The 21,040-nt window shown below is 55.3% G+C and overlaps 11 non-coding genes across 11 annotated transcripts; all 11 read right to left on the bottom strand.

Moving 5' to 3' along the window:
* Positions 1 to 1,026: 1,026 nt before the first annotated feature.
* Positions 1,027 to 1,133, bottom strand: LOC138512295 (U6 spliceosomal RNA). The gene has a single exon (XR_011281144.1). It is a non-coding gene; the product is annotated as a U6 spliceosomal RNA (small nuclear RNA).
* Positions 1,134 to 2,877: 1,744 nt separating this feature from the next.
* LOC138512292 (U6 spliceosomal RNA) lies at positions 2,878 to 2,984 on the bottom strand. The gene has a single exon (XR_011281142.1). It is a non-coding gene; the product is annotated as a U6 spliceosomal RNA (small nuclear RNA).
* A 1,750-nt stretch (positions 2,985 to 4,734) lies between these two features.
* LOC138512291 (U6 spliceosomal RNA) lies at positions 4,735 to 4,841 on the bottom strand. The gene has a single exon (XR_011281141.1). It is a non-coding gene; the product is annotated as a U6 spliceosomal RNA (small nuclear RNA).
* A 1,744-nt stretch (positions 4,842 to 6,585) lies between these two features.
* Positions 6,586 to 6,692, bottom strand: LOC138512290 (U6 spliceosomal RNA). The gene has a single exon (XR_011281140.1). It is a non-coding gene; the product is annotated as a U6 spliceosomal RNA (small nuclear RNA).
* A 1,744-nt stretch (positions 6,693 to 8,436) lies between these two features.
* LOC138512289 (U6 spliceosomal RNA) lies at positions 8,437 to 8,543 on the bottom strand. The gene has a single exon (XR_011281139.1). It is a non-coding gene; the product is annotated as a U6 spliceosomal RNA (small nuclear RNA).
* Positions 8,544 to 10,293: 1,750 nt separating this feature from the next.
* On the bottom strand, positions 10,294 to 10,400 carry LOC138512288 (U6 spliceosomal RNA). The gene has a single exon (XR_011281138.1). It is a non-coding gene; the product is annotated as a U6 spliceosomal RNA (small nuclear RNA).
* A 1,744-nt stretch (positions 10,401 to 12,144) lies between these two features.
* LOC138512286 (U6 spliceosomal RNA) lies at positions 12,145 to 12,251 on the bottom strand. Its single transcript, XR_011281136.1, has one exon. It is a non-coding gene; the product is annotated as a U6 spliceosomal RNA (small nuclear RNA).
* A 1,750-nt stretch (positions 12,252 to 14,001) lies between these two features.
* On the bottom strand, positions 14,002 to 14,108 carry LOC138512285 (U6 spliceosomal RNA). The gene has a single exon (XR_011281135.1). It is a non-coding gene; the product is annotated as a U6 spliceosomal RNA (small nuclear RNA).
* A 1,748-nt stretch (positions 14,109 to 15,856) lies between these two features.
* LOC138512284 (U6 spliceosomal RNA) lies at positions 15,857 to 15,963 on the bottom strand. The gene has a single exon (XR_011281134.1). It is a non-coding gene; the product is annotated as a U6 spliceosomal RNA (small nuclear RNA).
* Positions 15,964 to 17,707: 1,744 nt separating this feature from the next.
* Positions 17,708 to 17,814, bottom strand: LOC138512283 (U6 spliceosomal RNA). The gene has a single exon (XR_011281133.1). It is a non-coding gene; the product is annotated as a U6 spliceosomal RNA (small nuclear RNA).
* A 1,750-nt stretch (positions 17,815 to 19,564) lies between these two features.
* LOC138512281 (U6 spliceosomal RNA) lies at positions 19,565 to 19,671 on the bottom strand. Its single transcript, XR_011281132.1, has one exon. It is a non-coding gene; the product is annotated as a U6 spliceosomal RNA (small nuclear RNA).
* Between the last annotated feature and the right edge of the window lie 1,369 nt (positions 19,672 to 21,040).

The raw sequence follows: 21,040 nt of genomic DNA, 5'->3' as shown, positions 1-21,040 counted from the left end.
GGTATGGGGGCCAGTGGTGCAATGGATAAGGCGCCTGACTAGGAGTCAGAAGGTTGTGGGTTCCACTGCCATCCGGCTGGGCTCCCAACTCTGTGCTTTGTTTCTTTGAATTACATTTAAATTCCCTTGGCCTTCACTGCTCGCAATAGACTTTTGATTTTATGTGGGGCGGGCCCGGTTGCACAGCAAGGAAACACCAGGCGCCATCTCGAAGCACCACCAGTAGGGGTCCCTCCAGAAGGCCCCAACAAGCAGCAGATGATTTCTATGCATGTGTGCGTCCTGTCCTTCAATGGGTGGGGGTTGGCTTGTGTTGGACACAGTCCCAGGGCAGCCCTTCACGTCCCTGATCGGCCACGATCGGCCAGAGACCTCTCTGTGAGCGCCGCAGGCGAGCCTTCTCGGGACCTCAGCAACTGAGGGGCACATTTCCAAATGAGGGAGACATTTCCAGAAAGCGCACCAGGGAACGGCTCAGCCTCTGCTTCGTGGCCTAACCCAGCCTGGTCCTTCTCCAACCATCTGGGAGCTGTCCAAAAGCCGGTGGGCCTGGCGGAATGGGCTCCCAGCAGGCCCTGGCTGACTGGTGATTTGCATACACACAGACACACGCACGCACACTCTCTCTCGTGCTATCTGCTGCCTTTCAGACCCTGCCACCCCTCGCTTGCTTTAAAGGAGCAGTTGGCGAATGACACTGAGCAAAGAATGCACAAGTGGGTAAAGAGATCACACACCTAGAGGCAGCCAGCTCTCATGAAGAGTAGGGCCTAGAAGCAGTGAAGCTTGAGGGGCTGTGCGCTCTTTGCCATGAGCCCCTAGAGGCGGGTCATATAGAAAGCGCTATATAGAAATGAGCAGCCAGCAGAGGACAAGGCAGCCGCTCTCGGTGCAGCACAGCACAGAGAGGATCAAGAGAAACGGGAAGGGCTTCCGCGGCAGCGAGCAAGCACAAGACGAGCACGGGAGCGGGGCCCCTTTTATTCTGTCAATAAAAGGTATTTCTCTCCTGGCACGCACGTGTCTAAAAATATGGAACGCTTCACGAATTTGCGTGTCATCCTTGCGCAGGGGCCATGCTAATCTTCTCTGTATCGTTCCAATTTTAGTATATGTGCTGCCGAAGCGAGCACACACTTGGGGCTGAACTGGCCAGTGTATAAAAGCCAGCACATCGGCTGCCTATTGACCTAGGTTGACTTGTTATGCTCTAACTTTGGCAAGAAACTGTTTGGTTCTGGGGCCGATATGGAACCAAGAGGCAAAGACCAACGACCCAAGCTTCCTCGCTGCTGGTTTGGCCCAAAAGGAAAGGTTCCGTGTGCTTGGCTATTGCAATGCAGGAAGAAAGGATCATGGTCCAGGCTGCATGCAAAGTGGCACCTCCCGTCATAATGCCTGGGTGATGGGTGCTGTGTGCCTGGACGCATCACAATAGTCCCACAAGCCAGAGAAAAGCCAGAGGGCCTGTGAGGGTTTGCTTGGGGGGGGCCCTGTTGAATTCCAGGATAGGCAAGGTGAGGCAGCGGCCTAGTGCGCGGACCCCCGAGAGCCCCGGATTGCTGCTGCCCCCGCCTTCAAGCCAGAGATGCATTTTCAAACCGATGTAAGTTTACGTTTGGCTGCTGGCTTCAGCGACAGTGGCTTCAAAGTCCCGCCGGGACTGCTTTCCTTTGGTAGGGCCAGGAAGCCTCTTACAACAGGTATTGGCTGCCTGTCGCCTGCTTTTATCAACTGTGCCAGGACGTGAGCCTTGTGTGTTACAAAATCAGGACAGCAGGCATTGCAGTGGCTCCTGCTTCAGAAAGGCACCTTGAAGAACAGCACTAGGAGCTAACGGAGGGCACCAGGGGTATGGGGGCCAGTGGTGCAATGGATAAGGCGCCTGACTAGGAGTCAGAAGGTTGTGGGTTCCACTGCCATCCGGCTGGGCTCCCAACTCTGTGCTTTGTTTCTTTGAATTACATTTAAATTCCCTTGGCCTTCACTGCTCGCAATAGACTTTTGATTTTATGTGGGGCGGGCCCGGTTGCACAGCAAGGAAACACCAGGCGCCATCTCGAAGCACCACCAGTAGGGGTCCCTCCAGAAGGCCCCAACAAGCAGCAGATGATTTCTATGCATGTGTGCGTCCTGTCCTTCAATGGGTGGGGGTTGGCTTGTGTTGGACACAGTCCCAGGGCAGCCCTTCACGTCCCTGATCGGCCACGATCGGCCAGAGACCTCTCTGTGAGCGCCGCAGGCGAGCCTTCTCGGGACCTCAGCAACTGAGGGGCACATTTCCAAATGAGGGAGACATTTCCAGAAAGCGCACCAGGGAACGGCTCAGCCTCTGCTTCGTGGCCTAACCCAGCCTGGTCCTTCTCCAACCATCTGGGAGCTGTCCAAAAGCCGGTGGGCCTGGCGGAATGGGCTCCCAGCAGGCCCTGGCTGACTGGTGATTTGCATACACACAGACACACGCACGCACACTCTCTCTCGTGCTATCTGCTGCCTTTCAGACCCTGCCACCCCTCGCTTGCTTTAAAGGAGCAGTTGGCGAATGACACTGAGCAAAGAATGCACAAGTGGGTAAAGAGATCACACACCTAGAGGCAGCCAGCTCTCATGAAGAGTAGGGCCTAGAAGCAGTGAAGCTTGAGGGGCTGTGCGCTCTTTGCCATGAGCCCCTAGAGGCGGGTCATATAGAAAGCGCTATATAGAAATGAGCAGCCAGCAGAGGACAAGGCAGCCGCTCTCGGTGCAGCACAGCACAGAGAGGATCAAGAGAAACGGGAAGGGCTTCCGCGGCAGCGAGCAAGCACAAGACCAGCACGGGAGCGGGGCCCCTTTTATTCTGTCAATAAAAGGTATTTCTCTCCTGGCACGCACGTGTCTAAAAATATGGAACGCTTCACGAATTTGCGTGTCATCCTTGCGCAGGGGCCATGCTAATCTTCTCTGTATCGTTCCAATTTTAGTATATGTGCTGCCGAAGCGAGCACACACTTGGGGCTGAACTGGCCAGTGTATAAAAGCCAGCGCATCGGCTGCCTATTGACCTAGGTTGACTTGTTATGCTCTAACTTTGGCAAGAAACTGTTTGGTTCTGGGGCCGGTATGGAACCAAGAGGCAAAGACCAACGACCCAAGCTTCCTCGCTGCTGGTTTGGCCCAAAAGGAAAGGTTCCGTGTGCTTGGCTATTGCAATGCAGGAAGAAAGGATCATGGTCCAGGCTGCATGCAAAGTGGCACCTCCCGTCATAATGCCTGGGTGATGGGTGCTGTGTGCCTGGACGCATCACAATAGTCCCACAAGCCAGAGAAAAGCCAGAGGGCCTGTGAGGGTTTGCTTGGGGGGGGCCCTGTTGAATTCCAGGATAGGCAAGGTGAGGCAGCGGCCTAGTGCGCGGACCCCCGAGAGCCCCGGATTGCTGCTGCCCCCGCCTTCAAGCCAGAGATGCATTTTCAAACCGATGTAAGTTTACGTTTGGCTGCTGGCTTCAGCGACGGTGGCTTCAAAGTCCCGCCGGGTCTGCTTTCCTTTGGTAGGGCCAGGAAGCCTCTTACAACAGGTAATGGCTGCCTGTCGCCTGCTTTTATCAACTGTGCCAGGACGTGAGGCTTGTGTGTTACAAAATCAGGACAGCAGGCATTGCAGTGGCTCCTGCTTCAGAAAGGCACCTTGAAGAACAGCACTAGGAGCTAACGGAGGGCACCAGGGGTATGGGGGGCCAGTGGTGCAATGGATAAGGCGCCTGACTAGGAGTCAGAAGGTTGTGGGTTCCACTGCCATCCGGCTGGGCTCCCAACTCTGTGCTTTGTTTCTTTGAATTACATTTAAATTCCCTTGGCCTTCACTGCTCGCAATAGACTTTTGATTTTATGTGGGGCGGGCCCGGTTGCACAGCAAGGAAACACCAGGCGCCATCTCGAAGCACCACCAGTAGGGGTCCCTCCAGACCGCCCCAACAAGCAGCAGATGATTTCTATGCATGTGTGCGTCCTGTCCTTCAATGGGTGGGGGTTGGCTTGTGTTGGACACAGTCCCAGGGCAGCCCTTCACGTCCCTGATCGGCCACGATCGGCCAGAGACCTCTCTTGTGAGCGCCGCAGGCGAGCCTTCTCGGGACCTCAGCAACTGAGGGGCACATTTCCAAATGAGGGAGACATTTCCAGAAAGCGCACCAGGGAACGGCTCAGCCTCTGCTTCGTGGCCTAACCCAGCCTGGTCCTTCTCCAACCATCTGGGAGCTGTCCAAAAGCCGGTGGGCCTGGCGGAATGGGCTCCCAGCAGGCCCTGGCTGACTGGTGATTTGCATACACACAGACACACGCACGCACGCACACTCTCTCTCGTGCTATCTGCTGCCTTTCAGACCCTGCCACCCCTCGCTTGCTTTAAAGGAGCAGTTGGCGAATGACACTGAGCAAAGAATGCACAAGTGGGTAAAGAGATCACACACCTAGAGGCAGCCAGCTCTCATGAAGAGTAGGGCCTAGAAGCAGTGAAGCTTGAGGGGCTGTGCGCTCTTTGCCATGAGCCCCTAGAGGCGGATCATATAGAAAGCGCTATATAGAAATGAGCAGCCAGCAGAGGACAAGGCAGCCGCTCTCGGTGCAGCACAGCACAGAGAGGATCAAGAGAAACGGGAAGGGCTTCCGCGGCAGCGAGCAAGCACAAGACCAGCACGGGAGCGGGGCCCCTTTTATTCTGTCAATAAAAGGTATTTCTCTCCTGGCACGCACGTGTCTAAAAATATGGAACGCTTCACGAATTTGCGTGTCATCCTTGCGCAGGGGCCATGCTAATCTTCTCTGTATCGTTCCAATTTTAGTATATGTGCTGCCGAAGCGAGCACACACTTGGGGCTGAACTGGCCAGTGTATAAAAGCCAGCGCATCGGCTGCCTATTGACCTAGGTTGACTTGTTATGCTCTAACTTTGGCAAGAAACTGTTTGGTTCTGGGGCCGATATGGAACCAAGAGGCAAAGACCAACGACCCAAGCTTCCTCGCTGCTGGTTTGGCCCAAAAGGAAAGGTTCCGTGTGCTTGGCTATTGCAATGCAGGAAGAAAGGATCATGGTCCAGGCTGCATGCAAAGTGGCACCTCCCGTCATAATGCCTGGGTGATGGGTGCTGTGTGCCTGGACGCATCACAATAGTCCCACAAGCCAGAGAAAAGCCAGAGGGCCTGTGAGGGTTTGCTTGGGGGGGGCCCTGTTGAATTCCAGGATAGGCAAGGTGAGGCAGCGGCCTAGTGCGCGGACCCCCGAGAGCCCCGGATTGCTGCTGCCCCCGCCTTCAAGCCAGAGATGCATTTTCAAACCGATGTAAGTTTACGTTTGGCTGCTGGCTTCAGCGACGGTGGCTTCAAAGTCCCGCCGGGACTGCTTTCCTTTGGTAGGGCCAGGAAGCCTCTTACAACAGGTATTGGCTGCCTGTCGCCTGCTTTTATCAACTGTGCCAGGACGTGAGCCTTGTGTGTTACAAAATCAGGACAGCAGGCATTGCAGTGGCTCCTGCTTCAGAAAGGCACCTTGAAGAACAGCACTAGGAGCTAACGGAGGGCACCAGGGGTATGGGGGCCAGTGGTGCAATGGATAAGGCGCCTGACTAGGAGTCAGAAGGTTGTGGGTTCCACTGCCATCCGGCTGGGCTCCCAACTCTGTGCTTTGTTTCTTTGAATTACATTTAAATTCCCTTGGCCTTCACTGCTCGCAATAGACTTTTGATTTTATGTGGGGCGGGCCCGGTTGCACAGCAAGGAAACACCAGGCGCCATCTCGAAGCACCACCAGTAGGGGTCCCTCCAGAAGGCCCCAACAAGCAGCAGATGATTTCTATGCATGTGTGCGTCCTGTCCTTCAATGGGTGGGGGTTGGCTTGTGTTGGACACAGTCCCAGGGCAGCCCTTCACGTCCCTGATCGGCCACGATCGGCCAGAGACCTCTCTGTGAGCGCCGCAGGCGAGCCTTCTCGGGACCTCAGCAACTGAGGGGCACATTTCCAAATGAGGGAGACATTTCCAGAAAGCGCACCAGGGAACGGCTCAGCCTCTGCTTCGTGGCCTAACCCAGCCTGGTCCTTCTCCAACCATCTGGGAGCTGTCCAAAAGCCGGTGGGCCTGGCGGAATGGGCTCCCAGCAGGCCCTGGCTGACTGGTGATTTGCATACACACAGACACACGCACGCACACTCTCTCTCGTGCTATCTGCTGCCTTTCAGACCCTGCCACCCCTCGCTTGCTTTAAAGGAGCAGTTGGCGAATGACACTGAGCAAAGAATGCACAAGTGGGTAAAGAGATCACACACCTAGAGGCAGCCAGCTCTCATGAAGAGTAGGGCCTAGAAGCAGTGAAGCTTGAGGGGCTGTGCGCTCTTTGCCATGAGCCCCTAGAGGCGGGTCATATAGAAAGCGCTATATAGAAATGAGCAGCCAGCAGAGGACAAGGCAGCCGCTCTCGGTGCAGCACAGCACAGAGAGGATCAAGAGAAACGGGAAGGGCTTCCGCGGCAGCGAGCAAGCACAAGACGAGCACGGGAGCGGGGCCCCTTTTATTCTGTCAATAAAAGGTATTTCTCTCCTGGCACGCACGTGTCTAAAAATATGGAACGCTTCACGAATTTGCGTGTCATCCTTGCGCAGGGGCCATGCTAATCTTCTCTGTATCGTTCCAATTTTAGTATATGTGCTGCCGAAGCGAGCACACACTTGGGGCTGAACTGGCCAGTGTATAAAAGCCAGCACATCGGCTGCCTATTGACCTAGGTTGACTTGTTATGCTCTAACTTTGGCAAGAAACTGTTTGGTTCTGGGGCCGATATGGAACCAAGAGGCAAAGACCAACGACCCAAGCTTCCTCGCTGCTGGTTTGGCCCAAAAGGAAAGGTTCCGTGTGCTTGGCTATTGCAATGCAGGAAGAAAGGATCATGGTCCAGGCTGCATGCAAAGTGGCACCTCCCGTCATAATGCCTGGGTGATGGGTGCTGTGTGCCTGGACGCATCACAATAGTCCCACAAGCCAGAGAAAAGCCAGAGGGCCTGTGAGGGTTTGCTTGGGGGGGGCCCTGTTGAATTCCAGGATAGGCAAGGTGAGGCAGCGGCCTAGTGCGCGGACCCCCGAGAGCCCCGGATTGCTGCTGCCCCCGCCTTCAAGCCAGAGATGCATTTTCAAACCGATGTAAGTTTACGTTTGGCTGCTGGCTTCAGCGACAGTGGCTTCAAAGTCCCGCCGGGACTGCTTTCCTTTGGTAGGGCCAGGAAGCCTCTTACAACAGGTATTGGCTGCCTGTCGCCTGCTTTTATCAACTGTGCCAGGACGTGAGCCTTGTGTGTTACAAAATCAGGACAGCAGGCATTGCAGTGGCTCCTGCTTCAGAAAGGCACCTTGAAGAACAGCACTAGGAGCTAACGGAGGGCACCAGGGGTATGGGGGCCAGTGGTGCAATGGATAAGGCGCCTGACTAGGAGTCAGAAGGTTGTGGGTTCCACTGCCATCCGGCTGGGCTCCCAACTCTGTGCTTTGTTTCTTTGAATTACATTTAAATTCCCTTGGCCTTCACTGCTCGCAATAGACTTTTGATTTTATGTGGGGCGGGCCCGGTTGCACAGCAAGGAAACACCAGGCGCCATCTCGAAGCACCACCAGTAGGGGTCCCTCCAGAAGGCCCCAACAAGCAGCAGATGATTTCTATGCATGTGTGCGTCCTGTCCTTCAATGGGTGGGGGTTGGCTTGTGTTGGACACAGTCCCAGGGCAGCCCTTCACGTCCCTGATCGGCCACGATCGGCCAGAGACCTCTCTGTGAGCGCCGCAGGCGAGCCTTCTCGGGACCTCAGCAACTGAGGGGCACATTTCCAAATGAGGGAGACATTTCCAGAAAGCGCACCAGGGAACGGCTCAGCCTCTGCTTCGTGGCCTAACCCAGCCTGGTCCTTCTCCAACCATCTGGGAGCTGTCCAAAAGCCGGTGGGCCTGGCGGAATGGGCTCCCAGCAGGCCCTGGCTGACTGGTGATTTGCATACACACAGACACACGCACGCACACTCTCTCTCGTGCTATCTGCTGCCTTTCAGACCCTGCCACCCCTCGCTTGCTTTAAAGGAGCAGTTGGCGAATGACACTGAGCAAAGAATGCACAAGTGGGTAAAGAGATCACACACCTAGAGGCAGCCAGCTCTCATGAAGAGTAGGGCCTAGAAGCAGTGAAGCTTGAGGGGCTGTGCGCTCTTTGCCATGAGCCCCTAGAGGCGGGTCATATAGAAAGCGCTATATAGAAATGAGCAGCCAGCAGAGGACAAGGCAGCCGCTCTCGGTGCAGCACAGCACAGAGAGGATCAAGAGAAACGGGAAGGGCTTCCGCGGCAGCGAGCAAGCACAAGACCAGCACGGGAGCGGGGCCCCTTTTATTCTGTCAATAAAAGGTATTTCTCTCCTGGCACGCACGTGTCTAAAAATATGGAACGCTTCACGAATTTGCGTGTCATCCTTGCGCAGGGGCCATGCTAATCTTCTCTGTATCGTTCCAATTTTAGTATATGTGCTGCCGAAGCGAGCACACACTTGGGGCTGAACTGGCCAGTGTATAAAAGCCAGCGCATCGGCTGCCTATTGACCTAGGTTGACTTGTTATGCTCTAACTTTGGCAAGAAACTGTTTGGTTCTGGGGCCGGTATGGAACCAAGAGGCAAAGACCAACGACCCAAGCTTCCTCGCTGCTGGTTTGGCCCAAAAGGAAAGGTTCCGTGTGCTTGGCTATTGCAATGCAGGAAGAAAGGATCATGGTCCAGGCTGCATGCAAAGTGGCACCTCCCGTCATAATGCCTGGGTGATGGGTGCTGTGTGCCTGGACGCATCACAATAGTCCCACAAGCCAGAGAAAAGCCAGAGGGCCTGTGAGGGTTTGCTTGGGGGGGGCCCTGTTGAATTCCAGGATAGGCAAGGTGAGGCAGCGGCCTAGTGCGCGGACCCCCGAGAGCCCCGGATTGCTGCTGCCCCCGCCTTCAAGCCAGAGATGCATTTTCAAACCGATGTAAGTTTACGTTTGGCTGCTGGCTTCAGCGACGGTGGCTTCAAAGTCCCGCCGGGTCTGCTTTCCTTTGGTAGGGCCAGGAAGCCTCTTACAACAGGTAATGGCTGCCTGTCGCCTGCTTTTATCAACTGTGCCAGGACGTGAGGCTTGTGTGTTACAAAATCAGGACAGCAGGCATTGCAGTGGCTCCTGCTTCAGAAAGGCACCTTGAAGAACAGCACTAGGAGCTAACGGAGGGCACCAGGGGTATGGGGGGCCAGTGGTGCAATGGATAAGGCGCCTGACTAGGAGTCAGAAGGTTGTGGGTTCCACTGCCATCCGGCTGGGCTCCCAACTCTGTGCTTTGTTTCTTTGAATTACATTTAAATTCCCTTGGCCTTCACTGCTCGCAATAGACTTTTGATTTTATGTGGGGCGGGCCCGGTTGCACAGCAAGGAAACACCAGGCGCCATCTCGAAGCACCACCAGTAGGGGTCCCTCCAGACCGCCCCAACAAGCAGCAGATGATTTCTATGCATGTGTGCGTCCTGTCCTTCAATGGGTGGGGGTTGGCTTGTGTTGGACACAGTCCCAGGGCAGCCCTTCACGTCCCTGATCGGCCACGATCGGCCAGAGACCTCTCTTGTGAGCGCCGCAGGCGAGCCTTCTCGGGACCTCAGCAACTGAGGGGCACATTTCCAAATGAGGGAGACATTTCCAGAAAGCGCACCAGGGAACGGCTCAGCCTCTGCTTCGTGGCCTAACCCAGCCTGGTCCTTCTCCAACCATCTGGGAGCTGTCCAAAAGCCGGTGGGCCTGGCGGAATGGGCTCCCAGCAGGCCCTGGCTGACTGGTGATTTGCATACACACAGACACACGCACGCACGCACACTCTCTCTCGTGCTATCTGCTGCCTTTCAGACCCTGCCACCCCTCGCTTGCTTTAAAGGAGCAGTTGGCGAATGACACTGAGCAAAGAATGCACAAGTGGGTAAAGAGATCACACACCTAGAGGCAGCCAGCTCTCATGAAGAGTAGGGCCTAGAAGCAGTGAAGCTTGAGGGGCTGTGCGCTCTTTGCCATGAGCCCCTAGAGGCGGATCATATAGAAAGCGCTATATAGAAATGAGCAGCCAGCAGAGGACAAGGCAGCCGCTCTCGGTGCAGCACAGCACAGAGAGGATCAAGAGAAACGGGAAGGGCTTCCGCGGCAGCGAGCAAGCACAAGACCAGCACGGGAGCGGGGCCCCTTTTATTCTGTCAATAAAAGGTATTTCTCTCCTGGCACGCACGTGTCTAAAAATATGGAACGCTTCACGAATTTGCGTGTCATCCTTGCGCAGGGGCCATGCTAATCTTCTCTGTATCGTTCCAATTTTAGTATATGTGCTGCCGAAGCGAGCACACACTTGGGGCTGAACTGGCCAGTGTATAAAAGCCAGCACATCGGCTGCCTATTGACCTAGGTTGACTTGTTATGCTCTAACTTTGGCAAGAAACTGTTTGGTTCTGGGGCCGATATGGAACCAAGAGGCAAAGACCAACGACCCAAGCTTCCTCGCTGCTGGTTTGGCCCAAAAGGAAAGGTTCCGTGTGCTTGGCTATTGCAATGCAGGAAGAAAGGATCATGGTCCAGGCTGCATGCAAAGTGGCACCTCCCGTCATAATGCCTGGGTGATGGGTGCTGTGTGCCTGGACGCATCACAATAGTCCCACAAGCCAGAGAAAAGCCAGAGGGCCTGTGAGGGTTTGCTTGGGGGGGGCCCTGTTGAATTCCAGGATAGGCAAGGTGAGGCAGCGGCCTAGTGCGCGGACCCCCGAGAGCCCCGGATTGCTGCTGCCCCCGCCTTCAAGCCAGAGATGCATTTTCAAACCGATGTAAGTTTACGTTTGGCTGCTGGCTTCAGCGACAGTGGCTTCAAAGTCCCGCCGGGACTGCTTTCCTTTGGTAGGGCCAGGAAGCCTCTTACAACAGGTATTGGCTGCCTGTCGCCTGCTTTTATCAACTGTGCCAGGACGTGAGCCTTGTGTGTTACAAAATCAGGACAGCAGGCATTGCAGTGGCTCCTGCTTCAGAAAGGCACCTTGAAGAACAGCACTAGGAGCTAACGGAGGGCACCAGGGGTATGGGGGCCAGTGGTGCAATGGATAAGGCGCCTGACTAGGAGTCAGAAGGTTGTGGGTTCCACTGCCATCCGGCTGGGCTCCCAACTCTGTGCTTTGTTTCTTTGAATTACATTTAAATTCCCTTGGCCTTCACTGCTCGCAATAGACTTTTGATTTTATGTGGGGCGGGCCCGGTTGCACAGCAAGGAAACACCAGGCGCCATCTCGAAGCACCACCAGTAGGGGTCCCTCCAGAAGGCCCCAACAAGCAGCAGATGATTTCTATGCATGTGTGCGTCCTGTCCTTCAATGGGTGGGGGTTGGCTTGTGTTGGACACAGTCCCAGGGCAGCCCTTCACGTCCCTGATCGGCCACGATCGGCCAGAGACCTCTCTGTGAGCGCCGCAGGCGAGCCTTCTCGGGACCTCAGCAACTGAGGGGCACATTTCCAAATGAGGGAGACATTTCCAGAAAGCGCACCAGGGAACGGCTCAGCCTCTGCTTCGTGGCCTAACCCAGCCTGGTCCTTCTCCAACCATCTGGGAGCTGTCCAAAAGCCGGTGGGCCTGGCGGAATGGGCTCCCAGCAGGCCCTGGCTGACTGGTGATTTGCATACACACAGACACACGCACGCACACTCTCTCTCGTGCTATCTGCTGCCTTTCAGACCCTGCCACCCCTCGCTTGCTTTAAAGGAGCAGTTGGCGAATGACACTGAGCAAAGAATGCACAAGTGGGTAAAGAGATCACACACCTAGAGGCAGCCAGCTCTCATGAAGAGTAGGGCCTAGAAGCAGTGAAGCTTGAGGGGCTGTGCGCTCTTTGCCATGAGCCCCTAGAGGCGGGTCATATAGAAAGCGCTATATAGAAATGAGCAGCCAGCAGAGGACAAGGCAGCCGCTCTCGGTGCAGCACAGCACAGAGAGGATCAAGAGAAACGGGAAGGGCTTCCGCGGCAGCGAGCAAGCACAAGACCAGCACGGGAGCGGGGCCCCTTTTATTCTGTCAATAAAAGGTATTTCTCTCCTGGCACGCACGTGTCTAAAAATATGGAACGCTTCACGAATTTGCGTGTCATCCTTGCGCAGGGGCCATGCTAATCTTCTCTGTATCGTTCCAATTTTAGTATATGTGCTGCCGAAGCGAGCACACACTTGGGGCTGAACTGGCCAGTGTATAAAAGCCAGCGCATCGGCTGCCTATTGACCTAGGTTGACTTGTTATGCTCTAACTTTGGCAAGAAACTGTTTGGTTCTGGGGCCGGTATGGAACCAAGAGGCAAAGACCAACGACCCAAGCTTCCTCGCTGCTGGTTTGGCCCAAAAGGAAAGGTTCCGTGTGCTTGGCTATTGCAATGCAGGAAGAAAGGATCATGGTCCAGGCTGCATGCAAAGTGGCACCTCCCGTCATAATGCCTGGGTGATGGGTGCTGTGTGCCTGGACGCATCACAATAGTCCCACAAGCCAGAGAAAAGCCAGAGGGCCTGTGAGGGTTTGCTTGGGGGGGGCCCTGTTGAATTCCAGGATAGGCAAGGTGAGGCAGCGGCCTAGTGCGCGGACCCCCGAGAGCCCCGGATTGCTGCTGCCCCCGCCTTCAAGCCAGAGATGCATTTTCAAACCGATGTAAGTTTACGTTTGGCTGCTGGCTTCAGCGACGGTGGCTTCAAAGTCCCGCCGGGTCTGCTTTCCTTTGGTAGGGCCAGGAAGCCTCTTACAACAGGTAATGGCTGCCTGTCGCCTGCTTTTATCAACTGTGCCAGGACGTGAGGCTTGTGTGTTACAAAATCAGGACAGCAGGCATTGCAGTGGCTCCTGCTTCAGAAAGGCACCTTGAAGAACAGCACTAGGAGCTAACGGAGGGCACCAGGGGTATGGGGGGCCAGTGGTGCAATGGATAAGGCGCCTGACTAGGAGTCAGAAGGTTGTGGGTTCCACTGCCATCCGGCTGGGCTCCCAACTCTGTGCTTTGTTTCTTTGAATTACATTTAAATTCCCTTGGCCTTCACTGCTCGCAATAGACTTTTGATTTTATGTGGGGCGGGCCCGGTTGCACAGCAAGGAAACACCAGGCGCCATCTCGAAGCACCACCAGTAGGGGTCCCTCCAGACCGCCCCAACAAGCAGCAGATGATTTCTATGCATGTGTGCGTCCTGTCCTTCAATGGGTGGGGGTTGGCTTGTGTTGGACACAGTCCCAGGGCAGCCCTTCACGTCCCTGATCGGCCACGATCGGCCAGAGACCTCTCTTGTGAGCGCCGCAGGCGAGCCTTCTCGGGACCTCAGCAACTGAGGGGCACATTTCCAAATGAGGGAGACATTTCCAGAAAGCGCACCAGGGAACGGCTCAGCCTCTGCTTCGTGGCCTAACCCAGCCTGGTCCTTCTCCAACCATCTGGGAGCTGTCCAAAAGCCGGTGGGCCTGGCGGAATGGGCTCCCAGCAGGCCCTGGCTGACTGGTGATTTGCATACACACAGACACACGCACGCACGCACACTCTCTCTCGTGCTATCTGCTGCCTTTCAGACCCTGCCACCCCTCGCTTGCTTTAAAGGAGCAGTTGGCGAATGACACTGAGCAAAGAATGCACAAGTGGGTAAAGAGATCACACACCTAGAGGCAGCCAGCTCTCATGAAGAGTAGGGCCTAGAAGCAGTGAAGCTTGAGGGGCTGTGCGCTCTTTGCCATGAGCCCCTAGAGGCGGATCATATAGAAAGCGCTATATAGAAATGAGCAGCCAGCAGAGGACAAGGCAGCCGCTCTCGGTGCAGCACAGCACAGAGAGGATCAAGAGAAACGGGAAGGGCTTCCGCGGCAGCGAGCAAGCACAAGACCAGCACGGGAGCGGGGCCCCTTTTATTCTGTCAATAAAAGGTATTTCTCTCCTGGCACGCACGTGTCTAAAAATATGGAACGCTTCACGAATTTGCGTGTCATCCTTGCGCAGGGGCCATGCTAATCTTCTCTGTATCGTTCCAATTTTAGTATATGTGCTGCCGAAGCGAGCACACACTTGGGGCTGAACTGGCCAGTGTATAAAAGCCAGCGCATCGGCTGCCTATTGACCTAGGTTGACTTGTTATGCTCTAACTTTGGCAAGAAACTGTTTGGTTCTGGGGCCGATATGGAACCAAGAGGCAAAGACCAACGACCCAAGCTTCCTCGCTGCTGGTTTGGCCCAAAAGGAAAGGTTCCGTGTGCTTGGCTATTGCAATGCAGGAAGAAAGGATCATGGTCCAGGCTGCATGCAAAGTGGCACCTCCCGTCATAATGCCTGGGTGATGGGTGCTGTGTGCCTGGACGCATCACAATAGTCCCACAAGCCAGAGAAAAGCCAGAGGGCCTGTGAGGGTTTGCTTGGGGGGGGCCCTGTTGAATTCCAGGATAGGCAAGGTGAGGCAGCGGCCTAGTGCGCGGACCCCCGAGAGCCCCGGATTGCTGCTGCCCCCGCCTTCAAGCCAGAGATGCATTTTCAAACCGATGTAAGTTTACGTTTGGCTGCTGGCTTCAGCGACAGTGGCTTCAAAGTCCCGCCGGGACTGCTTTCCTTTGGTAGGGCCAGGAAGCCTCTTACAACAGGTATTGGCTGCCTGTCGCCTGCTTTTATCAACTGTGCCAGGACGTGAGCCTTGTGTGTTACAAAATCAGGACAGCAGGCATTGCAGTGGCTCCTGCTTCAGAAAGGCACCTTGAAGAACAGCACTAGGAGCTAACGGAGGGCACCAGGGGTATGGGGGCCAGTGGTGCAATGGATAAGGCGCCTGACTAGGAGTCAGAAGGTTGTGGGTTCCACTGCCATCCGGCTGGGCTCCCAACTCTGTGCTTTGTTTCTTTGAATTACATTTAAATTCCCTTGGCCTTCACTGCTCGCAATAGACTTTTGATTTTATGTGGGGCGGGCCCGGTTGCACAGCAAGGAAACACCAGGCGCCATCTCGAAGCACCACCAGTAGGGGTCCCTCCAGAAGGCCCCAACAAGCAGCAGATGATTTCTATGCATGTGTGCGTCCTGTCCTTCAATGGGTGGGGGTTGGCTTGTGTTGGACACAGTCCCAGGGCAGCCCTTCACGTCCCTGATCGGCCACGATCGGCCAGAGACCTCTCTGTGAGCGCCGCAGGCGAGCCTTCTCGGGACCTCAGCAACTGAGGGGCACATTTCCAAATGAGGGAGACATTTCCAGAAAGCGCACCAGGGAACGGCTCAGCCTCTGCTTCGTGGCCTAACCCAGCCTGGTCCTTCTCCAACCATCTGGGAGCTGTCCAAAAGCCGGTGGGCCTGGCGGAATGGGCTCCCAGCAGGCCCTGGCTGACTGGTGATTTGCATACACACAGACACACGCACGCACGCACACTCTCTCTCGTGCTATCTGCTGCCTTTCAGACCCTGCCACCCCTCGCTTGCTTTAAAGGAGCAGTTGGCGAATGACACTGAGCAAAGAATGCACAAGTGGGTAAAGAGATCACACACCTAGAGGCAGCCAGCTCTCATGAAGAGTAGGGCCTAGAAGCAGTGAAGCTTGAGGGGCTGTGCGCTCTTTGCCATGAGCCCCTAGAGGCGGGTCATATAGAAAGCGCTATATAGAAATGAGCAGCCAGCAGAGGACAAGGCAGCCGCTCTCGGTGCAGCACAGCACAGAGAGGATCAAGAGAAACGGGAAGGGCTTCCGCGGCAGCGAGCAAGCACAAGACGAGCACGGGAGCGGGGCCCCTTTTATTCTGTCAATAAAAGGTATTTCTCTCCTGGCACGCACGTGTCTAAAAATATGGAACGCTTCACGAATTTGCGTGTCATCCTTGCGCAGGGGCCATGCTAATCTTCTCTGTATCGTTCCAATTTTAGTATATGTGCTGCCGAAGCGAGCACACACTTGGGGCTGAACTGGCCAGTGTATAAAAGCCAGCACATCGGCTGCCTATTGACCTAGGTTGACTTGTTATGCTCTAACTTTGGCAAGAAACTGTTTGGTTCTGGGGCCGATATGGAACCAAGAGGCAAAGACCAACGACCCAAGCTTCCTCGCTGCTGGTTTGGCCCAAAAGGAAAGGTTCCGTGTGCTTGGCTATTGCAATGCAGGAAGAAAGGATCATGGTCCAGGCTGCATGCAAAGTGGCACCTCCCGTCATAATGCCTGGGTGATGGGTGCTGTGTGCCTGGACGCATCACAATAGTCCCACAAGCCAGAGAAAAGCCAGAGGGCCTGTGAGGGTTTGCTTGGGGGGGGCCCTGTTGAATTCCAGGATAGGCAAGGTGAGGCAGCGGCCTAGTGCGCGGACCCCCGAGAGCCCCGGATTGCTGCTGCCCCCGCCTTCAAGCCAGAGATGCATTTTCAAACCGATGTAAGTTTACGTTTGGCTGCTGGCTTCAGCGACAGTGGCTTCAAAGTCCCGCCGGGACTGCTTTCCTTTGGTAGGGCCAGGAAGCCTCTTACAACAGGTATTGGCTGCCTGTCGCCTGCTTTTATCAACTGTGCCAGGACGTGAGCCTTGTGTGTTACAAAATCAGGACAGCAGGCATTGCAGTGGCTCCTGCTTCAGAAAGGCACCTTGAAGAACAGCACTAGGAGCTAACGGAGGGCACCAGGGGTATGGGGGCCAGTGGTGCAATGGATAAGGCGCCTGACTAGGAGTCAGAAGGTTGTGGGTTCCACTGCCATCCGGCTGGGCTCCCAACTCTGTGCTTTGTTTCTTTGAATTACATTTAAATTCCCTTGGCCTTCACTGCTCGCAATAGACTTTTGATTTTATGTGGGGCGGGCCCGGTTGCACAGCAAGGAAACACCAGGCGCCATCTCGAAGCACCACCAGTAGGGGTCCCTCCAGAAGGCCCCAACAAGCAGCAGATGATTTCTATGCATGTGTGCGTCCTGTCCTTCAATGGGTGGGGGTTGGCTTGTGTTGGACACAGTCCCAGGGCAGCCCTTCACGTCCCTGATCGGCCACGATCGGCCAGAGACCTCTCTGTGAGCGCCGCAGGCGAGCCTTCTCGGGACCTCAGCAACTGAGGGGCACATTTCCAAATGAGGGAGACATTTCCAGAAAGCGCACCAGGGAACGGCTCAGCCTCTGCTTCGTGGCCTAACCCAGCCTGGTCCTTCTCCAACCATCTGGGAGCTGTCCAAAAGCCGGTGGGCCTGGCGGAATGGGCTCCCAGCAGGCCCTGGCTGACTGGTGATTTGCATACACACAGACACACGCACGCACACTCTCTCTCGTGCTATCTGCTGCCTTTCAGACCCTGCCACCCCTCGCTTGCTTTAAAGGAGCAGTTGGCGAATGACACTGAGCAAAGAATGCACAAGTGGGTAAAGAGATCACACACCTAGAGGCAGCCAGCTCTCATGAAGAGTAGGGCCTAGAAGCAGTGAAGCTTGAGGGGCTGTGCGCTCTTTGCCATGAGCCCCTAGAGGCGGGTCATATAGAAAGCGCTATATAGAAATGAGCAGCCAGCAGAGGACAAGGCAGCCGCTCTCGGTGCAGCACAGCACAGAGAGGATCAAGAGAAACGGGAAGGGCTTCCGCGGCAGCGAGCAAGCACAAGACCAGCACGGGAGCGGGGCCCCTTTTATTCTGTCAATAAAAGGTATTTCTCTCCTGGCACGCACGTGTCTAAAAATATGGAACGCTTCACGAATTTGCGTGTCATCCTTGCGCAGGGGCCATGCTAATCTTCTCTGTATCGTTCCAATTTTAGTATATGTGCTGCCGAAGCGAGCACACACTTGGGGCTGAACTGGCCAGTGTATAAAAGCCAGCGCATCGGCTGCCTATTGACCTAGGTTGACTTGTTATGCTCTAACTTTGGCAAGAAACTGTTTGGTTCTGGGGCCGGTATGGAACCAAGAGGCAAAGACCAACGACCCAAGCTTCCTCGCTGCTGGTTTGGCCCAAAAGGAAAGGTTCCGTGTGCTTGGCTATTGCAATGCAGGAAGAAAGGATCATGGTCCAGGCTGCATGCAAAGTGGCACCTCCCGTCATAATGCCTGGGTGATGGGTGCTGTGTGCCTGGACGCATCACAATAGTCCCACAAGCCAGAGAAAAGCCAGAGGGCCTGTGAGGGTTTGCTTGGGGGGGGCCCTGTTGAATTCCAGGATAGGCAAGGTGAGGCAGCGGCCTAGTGCGCGGACCCCCGAGAGCCCCGGATTGCTGCTGCCCCCGCCTTCAAGCCAGAGATGCATTTTCAAACCGATGTAAGTTTACGTTTGGCTGCTGGCTTCAGCGACGGTGGCTTCAAAGTCCCGCCGGGTCTGCTTTCCTTTGGTAGGGCCAGGAAGCCTCTTACAACAGGTAATGGCTGCCTGTCGCCTGCTTTTATCAACTGTGCCAGGACGTGAGGCTTGTGTGTTACAAAATCAGGACAGCAGGCATTGCAGTGGCTCCTGCTTCAGAAAGGCACCTTGAAGAACAGCACTAGGAGCTAACGGAGGGCACCAGGGGTATGGGGGGCCAGTGGTGCAATGGATAAGGCGCCTGACTAGGAGTCAGAAGGTTGTGGGTTCCACTGCCATCCGGCTGGGCTCCCAACTCTGTGCTTTGTTTCTTTGAATTACATTTAAATTCCCTTGGCCTTCACTGCTCGCAATAGACTTTTGATTTTATGTGGGGCGGGCCCGGTTGCACAGCAAGGAAACACCAGGCGCCATCTCGAAGCACCACCAGTAGGGGTCCCTCCAGAAGGCCCCAACAAGCAGCAGATGATTTCTATGCATGTGTGCGTCCTGTCCTTCAATGGGTGGGGGTTGGCTTGTGTTGGACACAGTCCCAGGGCAGCCCTTCACGTCCCTGATCGGCCACGATCGGCCAGAGACCTCTCTGGTGAGCGCCGCAGGCGAGCCTTCTCGGGACCTCAGCAACTGAGGGGCACATTTCCAAATGAGGGAGACATTTCCAGAAAGCGCACCAGGGAACGGCTCAGCCTCTGCTTCGTGGCCTAACCCAGCCTGGTCCTTCTCCAACCATCTGGGAGCTGTCCAAAAGCCGGTGGGCCTGGCGGAATGGGCTCCCAGCAGGCCCTGGCTGACTGGTGATTTGCATACACACAGACACACGCACGCACGCACACTCTCTCTCGTGCTATCTGCTGCCTTTCAGACCCTGCCACCCCTCGCTTGCTTTAAAGGAGCAGTTGGCGAATGACACTGAGCAAAGAATGCACAAGTGGGTAAAGAGATCACACACCTAGAGGCAGCCAGCTCTCATGAAGAGTAGGGCCTAGAAGCAGTGAAGCTTGAGGGGCTGTGCGCTCTTTGCCATGAGCCCCTAGAGGCGGGTCATATAGAAAGCGCTATATAGAAATGAGCAGCCAGCAGAGGACAAGGCAGCCGCTCTCGGTGCAGCACAGCACAGAGAGGATCAAGAGAAACGGGAAGGGCTTCCGCGGCAGCGAGCAAGCACAAGACCAGCACGGGAGCGGGGCCCCTTTTATTCTGTCAATAAAAGGTATTTCTCTCCTGGCACGCACGTGTCTAAAAATATGGAACGCTTCACGAATTTGCGTGTCATCCTTGCGCAGGGGCCATGCTAATCTTCTCTGTATCGTTCCAATTTTAGTATATGTGCTGCCGAAGCGAGCACACACTTGGGGCTGAACTGGCCAGTGTATAAAAGCCAGCGCATCGGCTGCCTATTGACCTAGGTTGACTTGTTATGCTCTAACTTTGGCAAGAAACTGTTTGGTTCTGGGGCCGGTATGGAACCAAGAGGCAAAGACCAACGACCCAAGCTTCCTCGCTGCTGGTTTGGCCCAAAAGGAAAGGTTCCGTGTGCTTGGCTATTGCAATGCAGGAAGAAAGGATCATGGTCCAGGCTGCATGCAAAGTGGCACCTCCCGTCATAATGCCTGGGTGATGGGTGCTGTGTGCCTGGACGCATCACAATAGTCCCACAAGCCAGAGAAAAGCCAGAGGGCCTGTGAGGGTTTGCTTGGGGGGGGCCCTGTTGAATTCCAGGATAGGCAAGGTGAGGCAGCGGCCTAGTGCGCGGACCCCCGAGAGCCCCGGATTGCTGCTGCCCCCGCCTTCAAGCCAGAGATGCATTTTCAAACCGATGTAAGTTTACGTTTGGCTGCTGGCTTCAGCGACGGTGGCTTCAAAGTCCCGCCGGGTCTGCTTTCCTTTGGTAGGGCCAGGAAGCCTCTTACAACAGGTAATGGCTGCCTGTCGCCTGCTTTTATCAACTGTGCCAGGACGTGAGGCTTGTGTGTTACAAAATCAGGACAGCAGGCATTGCAGTGGCTCCTGCTTCAGAAAGGCACCTTGAAGAACAGCACTAGGAGCTAACGGAGGGCACCAGGGGTATGGGGGGCCAGTGGTGCAATGGATAAGGCGCCTGACTAGGAGTCAGAAGGTTGTGGGTTCCACTGCCATCCGGCTGGGCTCCCAACTCTGTGCTTTGTTTCTTTGAATTACATTTAAATTCCCTTGGCCTTCACTGCTCGCAATAGACTTTTGATTTTATGTGGGGCGGGCCCGGTTGCACAGCAAGGAAACACCAGGCGCCATCTCGAAGCACCACCAGTAGGGGTCCCTCCAGACCGCCCCAACAAGCAGCAGATGATTTCTATGCATGTGTGCGTCCTGTCCTTCAATGGGTGGGGGTTGGCTTGTGTTGGACACAGTCCCAGGGCAGCCCTTCACGTCCCTGATCGGCCACGATCGGCCAGAGACCTCTCTTGTGAGCGCCGCAGGCGAGCCTTCTCGGGACCTCAGCAACTGAGGGGCACATTTCCAAATGAGGGAGACATTTCCAGAAAGCGCACCAGGGAACGGCTCAGCCTCTGCTTCGTGGCCTAACCCAGCCTGGTCCTTCTCCAACCATCTGGGAGCTGTCCAAAAGCCGGTGGGCCTGGCGGAATGGGCTCCCAGCAGGCCCTGGCTGACTGGTGATTTGCATACACACAGACACACGCACGCACGCACACTCTCTCTCGTGCTATCTGCTGCCT

Source organism: Ambystoma mexicanum, chromosome 6p, assembly GCF_040938575.1.
Source record: "Ambystoma mexicanum isolate Mex_15411 chromosome 6p, UKY_AmexF1_1, whole genome shotgun sequence".
In the NCBI taxonomy this organism is placed as follows: Eukaryota; Metazoa; Chordata; class Amphibia; order Caudata; family Ambystomatidae; genus Ambystoma; species Ambystoma mexicanum.
The sequence above is the reverse complement of the archived record's forward strand: the minus strand, read 5'-3'. Positions and strand labels throughout refer to the sequence as shown.